Below are 6,870 nucleotides of genomic sequence, written 5' to 3'. Positions count from 1 at the left end.
CATTCAAGCTCTGTTTGACTCAATGCCCAGGCGTATGAAGGCCGTTATTACAGCCAGTGGTGGTTGTTCTGGGTACTGATTTCTCACGATTTGTGCACCCAAATCGCGTGAAAATATAATCATATGTCAGTTCTAGTATAATACATTTGTCCAATGAATACCCGTTAATCATCTGCATTTCTTCTTGGTGTAGCAAAATTAATGGCCAGTAGTGTACATACGTAGCATTAATCGTTGAAAACCTAGGTGACCTGAAAATTCTGACAAGAGAAAAAAAAAACTAAAACTCCGCCCGAACAGACCATTAAGGTCCCACGTTGCCGACCGGCCGCCGTGTCATCCTCAGACCTCAGGCGTCACTGGATGCGGATGTGGAGGGACATGTGGTCAGCACACAGGTCTCCCAGCGGTATGCCAGTTATACGAGACCGGAGCCGCTACTTCTCAATCAGGCAGCTCCTCAGTTCGGCACACAAGGGCCGAGCGCAGCCCACTTGCCAACAGCGCTCGGCAGACCGGATGGTCACCCATCGAAATGCTAGCCCAGCCCGACAGCGTTTAACTTCGGTGATCTGACGGGAACCGGTGTTACCACTGCGGTGAGGCCGTTGGCAGTTACAAGAAAGCTATGTGAAAAAGCCAAGGAAGCTGATTAGAGGTAAATGACGAGAGAACAAAATTCATGAGGATAGCAAGAAATTACACCACAAAAAGAGAGGGAACGATACAGATTGATGACCATGTGTTTGAAGAAGGATCAGCGTTTAAATATCTATGGATCCGAGTAAATAACAGGAATTATTAGAAACAAGAGAGAGAAGCGAGAATAAAAGCAGCATCCAGAGCAGCACAGTCACTCAGCAAACTACTACCATGCAAAATTTCACAAGGAGGAACCAAAATAGGGACATAAAAAACAATAATAAGACCCGTACTGCTATATGTGGCAGAAATGTGGAGAATAGAGGTGTATACAGGTTTTCGAAAATAAAATCCTGCGGAAGATATTTGGGCCAATTTATGAGGAAGGAGAACGGCGAAGCATAAAAATGGAGAACTCAGGGAGGTGTTTATTAAATCAGATATTGTTGTAGAATTCAAGACAAGGAGGCTTAAATTGGTCGGGGAAGTGTATAGAAAGAGGAGGGATCGAGACAAAGAATGGCGAAGACCTTTAGGCGGACCGTAAATAAGATGGAGAGACCAGGTGGCCAAGAATCTTCAGATATTTGGAGCAAAGTAAGAATATGCCAAGGACAGGACACTGTGGAGGAGGCTGGCTACCTGACGAGGTCAAAAAACCGACTGCGGTTTGTGGGGCCGCAGTAGGTATTTTTTATAGGAGGAGACAAGAACTACACTCCTGGAAATGGAAAAAAGAACACATTGACACCGGTGTGTCAGACCCACCATACTTGCTCCGGACACTGCGAGAGGGCTGTACAAGCAATGATCACACGCACGGCACAGCGGACACACCAGGAACCGCGGTGTTGGCCGTCGAATGGCGCTAGCTGCGCAGCATTTGTGCACCGCCGCCGTCAGTGTCAGCCAGTTTGCCGTGGCATACGGAGCTCCATCGCAGTCTTTAACACTGGTAGCATGCCGCGACAGCGTGGACGTGAACCGTATGTGCAGTTGACGGACTTTGAGCGAGGGCGTATAGTGGGCATGCGGGAGGCCGGGTGGACGTACCGCCGAATTGCTCAACACGTGGGGCGTGAGGTCTCCACAGTACATCGATGTTGTCGCCAGTGGTCGGCGGAAGGTGCACGTGCCCGTCGACCTGGGACCGGACCGCAGCGACGCACGGATGCACGCCAACACCGTAGGATCCTACGCAGTGCCGTAGGGGACCGCACCGCCACTTCCCAGCAAATTAGGGACACTGTTGCTCCTGGGGTATCGGCGAGGACCATTCGCAACCGTCTCCATGAAGCTGGGCTACGGTCCCGCACACCGTTAGGCCGTCTTCCGCTCACGCCCCAACATCGTGCAGCCCGCCTCCAGTGGTGTCGCGACAGGCGTGAATGGAGGGACGAATGGAGACGTGTCGTCTTCAGCGATGAGAGTCGCTTCTGCCTTGGTGCCAATGATGGTCGTATGCGTGTTTGGCGCCGTGCAGGTGAGCGCCACAATCAGGACTGCATACGACCGAGGCACACAGGGCCAACACCCGGCATCATGGTGTGGGGAGCGATCTCCTACACTGGCCGTACACCACTGGTGATCGTCGAGGGGACACTGAATAGTGCACGGTACATCCAAACCGTCATCGAACCCATCGTTCTACCATTCCTAGACCGGCAAGGGAACTTGCCGTTCCAACAGGACAATGCACGTCCGCATGTATCCCGTGCCACACAACGTGCTCTAGAAGGTGTAAGTCAACTACCCTGGCCAGGAAGATCTCCGGATCTGTCCCCCATTGAGCATGTTTGGGAATGGATGAAGCGTCGTCTCACGCGGTCTGCACGTCCAGCACGAACGCTGGTCCAACTGAGGCGCCAGGTGGAAATGGCATGGCAAGCCGTTCCACAGGACTACATCCAGCATTTCTACGATCGTCTCCATGGGAGAATAGCAGCCTGCATTGCTGCGAAAGGTGGATATACACTGTACTAGTGCCGACATTGTGCATGCTCTGTTGCCTGTGTCTATGTGCCTCTGGTTTGTTTTATTTATCTAAGAACACTTCGTTACAAAAAAATGGAAGCGTGATTTTTAACCACAGCACTTTTGCCTGATTCCAGCTCACACCTAGAAGTGCCATGTACGTGCACATTTTTCAGAACTCCTGACGATGTTTCACACGAATAGAAGGTAACATACATACGCACTTTTTAGTAGCTGGAAAGACAGATTTTAGATAAATTTAATAGTTGTAATATGAGTACTGACGCTTTGCCGCTATTAGTGATCAGTGACGCGGAATAACGACTGCTTATAATTTCTGGTATTTTAGCGGGTACCTGCCAGATTACACATACACTGACAAGTAGTGGAATTGTTAGTGAACGCCTGAGAAAAGCAGGAGTTCTACTTAGGCTTGAGTATAGATCCGAAACAGTTTTAATTCTTAAAAATGTTCAAATGTGTGTGAAATCTTATGGGACTTAACTGCTAAGGTCATCAGTTCCTAAGATTACACACTACTTAACCTAAATTATCCTAAGGACAAACACACACACCCATGCCTGAGGAAGGACTCGAACCTCTGCCGGGACCAATAGTACAGTCCATGACTGCAGCACCTGAGACCGCTCGGCTAATCCCGCGCGGCTTAATTCTTCACATATTATCTACAAATATTAGGATAAGACGTCAGCCGTGTGACTGTCAGTTTAATCTGTTTACAGACAAGGCAGCACCATACCATCAATAATGTCTAACAAACTGCTACTGGTTTCAGAGACGAATTTACATTTGCATTTATTTCAGAATCACAGTCGCTGCAATGGACGAGGTACATCTCACCTGAGTTTCAATTCCATTTCACAATGGACGGCAGAAAAAGACAGTGCTACACATTGGACTTCGATACTCTTTTGTTTCAGTTTGTAAAACTAAGCGGTAAGAGTATATCAAAAGACAACTTATTTATATTTGTTTCTAATGTACGACCTGACCATCCGAAACAGAATATTCTACGTCCTTTTTCCCACGCAGCCATCTTACGTATGCGAAAACGAATCGCTTATATTTATAGTAAGCTGATTTTTAAGTTTTTTAAAGTTATCTGTCTATCCAGAAATAGTTTAGTTTCACTACAATGATTAAAGCCCACTCCGAGATGGTTCCTTTGAAAAGGATTCTAGTATATTGCAGCTTGTGTTCCTTCCCCAATAACCTCCTTCCCTTCTGTCTTCCTTCCAGCAACTTTTGTAAAAAATTTTAGTCCAAGTCAATAAAAAAGTGCAGGAAGATCATCAGATTCCGATAAAAGTGGCAGTACGTGTCTACTTTATTTTATGCGTTAGTGTGAATGCAGAGGTGCGCTACATATGCATGTTCCAACGTATATTTCACGAAATTACACCACTTGCCTTAATGATATTAATTATCCTAACGGCTTGTCTGAAGAGAATAAAGACACACTAATGGACTGCCGGGAAGTTCCATTTCCGATGGTGACTCGAAGGTTTTCAGATTACTGTGCGAGAAACGACCCGGAAGTTTTACTCTTCTTTCACCTCTCTTGTCATCACATTGAATCATGGACTCAAGTGCAGACAACGTCTGCTCGTAAGTGCTGTCTGTGCCAGAGTTATGGCATGTAATTAACAGCTCCACGAAAAAGAGCTGACTAGAAGCGCAGGAGTTTACGAGTGAAACGCTATTTGCAGTAAAGCGAGAAACTATATCTACCACCCACGACAGATTTGTGGCTATTAATACCTCTGGAACCAAAGCAATAGTGTTTCGAAAGTGGAAGTGGCTTTTAGTTCTGAAATCATGTGCCGATTTTTGTTATTTATGAAACATTCGTAATAAGTAAGTATTAGACAGCAAACAATTGCGCCAAGTAGGCTAGACCATTTTATGTAAGACCTAAGCGAATCTAAATAAATTTTGATGTGCAGAGATGCCGTCGTCTACGACCCACTAAATAAATCTATATGATTTGAGTTAAACGTCTAACTATGTAATGATTATTTTTACGTTAAATATCTAATTATGTAATCATTATTTTCAGGATGGTTACAATAACCGTGACATTCAATTGAGCGGTGGTACGACTATCTTTTTCTCGCCTCTTACTGTAGTCCGTCTTTCAGGTTTTGTGTAAATGTCTGTTTAAGTTATTACAAATGAAAGAGAAAAAAAGACTAAAAACAGAAAGTGAAAATGCAGCAAAATCCAGCTAAGTTACGTGCGAACTCGTTGTCTGCTTTTTACAAACGACCATTTTCAGTACTTACATGCCTGCATACGCCACCGTTACTTAATACCTTACTAACGCGAACCGTGAACCCACAAAAAAAAAAAAAAAAAAAAAAAAAAAAAAAACAACCCACAGAAAGAGGATGTTCAAATTTGTTAATTTATCCTTTCACTTTTGGCTCTTTGCGCAAAGAAAAATAAAATTTTTCGCTTTGTATTACTACTAGGGCATCTTGCATTTGATTTAATCAATGCCTTTGGATATACGACGTAAATCATTACAAATGTTTCTAATGCTGGATCATATACACTATATGTTCAAAAAAATATTCATTGTAGTTCACTTTTCAACCGCAACCATGGAACCAAAACCGTTAGGCTCTTGCTCTGCTACCATTACAGCGGCTCATTTCAGTAAAAGTTTTCCTCAAACTTTTGACACACTGGATGGAGAATTTAGTTTTAGTATTACTGCTGTTTGATTAACAGGTGTCTAGGAGTTTTGTGCGACTGTACCTTTACCCACTACGCTAGTTCGATACAGATTAATCCTGTGGGGTTCAGCTCGAAATTTGGAACAGAGTGGACAAGGAAAAACACTTAATCTGTGACGCACTGTGCTATACCATTGTTTTGTATCAAGACGATTCATGAAACATTCGATTCCAACTGTTGACGTGGTGCAGGAAGCATGCTGCTGGTGTTTGGTTTTCTAGAACAGCATGTAGAAGCATGTGCCTGCCAACTTAAACTGAAGGGGGGCTCTTTTATAATTGTAACAGTATATAAGTCCAGTTCAGCGAAGTTTCATTTATTCCTAGAAAAGTTGGATGCCTTGTTGTGCTATCTGTCAGATAGGGGAAGCAAATTATTATTTGTGGGGACTTCAATGTTGATTCACTGAAAGAGTGTAATAGGAAGAATGACTTGGAAGTCTTGCTCGGTTCTTTCAATTTAACATCTGTCATTAATTTGGAAGTCTTGCTCGGTTCTTTCAATTTAACATCTGTCATTAATTTGGAAGTCTTGCTCGGTTCTTTCAATTTAACATCTGTCATTAATTTTCCTACTCGGGTAGTAAAGGACAGCAGCACATTGATAGATAACACTTTTATAGCCAAAGACAGATTTAAAAACATAAATTCTTGTCCTGTTGAGAATGGGCTTTCTGATCGCGATGTTCAGCTAGTTACAGTATATGACATAGCTCCATTCAGTAATTCAAAACAACCCTCCAAAGTTGTGCGTTCAATTAATGACTCACCTATTAGAAATTTCAGAGAAAGTCTTCAGCAGTTAGACTGGGATGAGGTGTACAAGGAACCCGATGCTAATTTAAAATATAACTTATTTCATGATACACTAGTAAAGGATTTTGAAAACTGTTTCCCCAAGAAAGTAGTTAAATCTAATTATAAGAAACCATGCAAAAAACCTTGGCTTGCTAAAGGAATAAAAATATCTTGTAACCACAAAAGGGAACTGTATCTAACAACAAGAAAGAGTAATGATCCAGAAACAGCCAAATATTATAAAAACTACTGTGCTACATTAAGAAAGGTTATTAAAAAGTCCAGAAGCATGTGCATCATGTCTGAGATTAATACCTCTGATAACAAAATCAAAACAATTTGGAATATTATTACAAGGGAGACAGGACAACCAAGAGTACAGGATGATGGCATCACCATCAAAGCGAATGGAAACTTGTTAAACAACAAGCCGGAAGTCAAAAACATTTTGAATAATCATTTTTTAAATGTTGGAGAGAAAATAGGATCTAAATGTACATTAAAAGAAGCAAGGCAGTTAATCGAAGAGGCCTTACCCACACCATTTGATACAACTGAAATTTCACCCACCTCTCCTGCTGAAATCAGGAAGATAATAAACTCTCTCAAGAATAAAAGCTCACATGGAATTGATGGCATTTCCAGCAGCATAATAAAAGCTTGTTCCCAGGAAATAAGTGCGATTCTTAGCCAC

At 42.9% G+C, this 6,870-nt stretch overlaps 1 pseudogene; it reads right to left on the bottom strand.

Annotated features, from left to right (window-relative positions):
- Positions 1-495: 495 nt before the first annotated feature.
- On the bottom strand, positions 496-613 carry LOC126164144 (5S ribosomal RNA; annotated as a pseudogene).
- Between the last annotated feature and the right edge of the window lie 6,257 nt (positions 614-6,870).

This window comes from Schistocerca cancellata, chromosome 2, assembly GCF_023864275.1.
Source record: "Schistocerca cancellata isolate TAMUIC-IGC-003103 chromosome 2, iqSchCanc2.1, whole genome shotgun sequence".
Classification (NCBI taxonomy): domain Eukaryota; kingdom Metazoa; phylum Arthropoda; class Insecta; order Orthoptera; family Acrididae; genus Schistocerca; species Schistocerca cancellata.
Note: the sequence above shows the minus strand (reverse complement) of the source record. Positions and strands in the feature narration are given on the sequence as shown.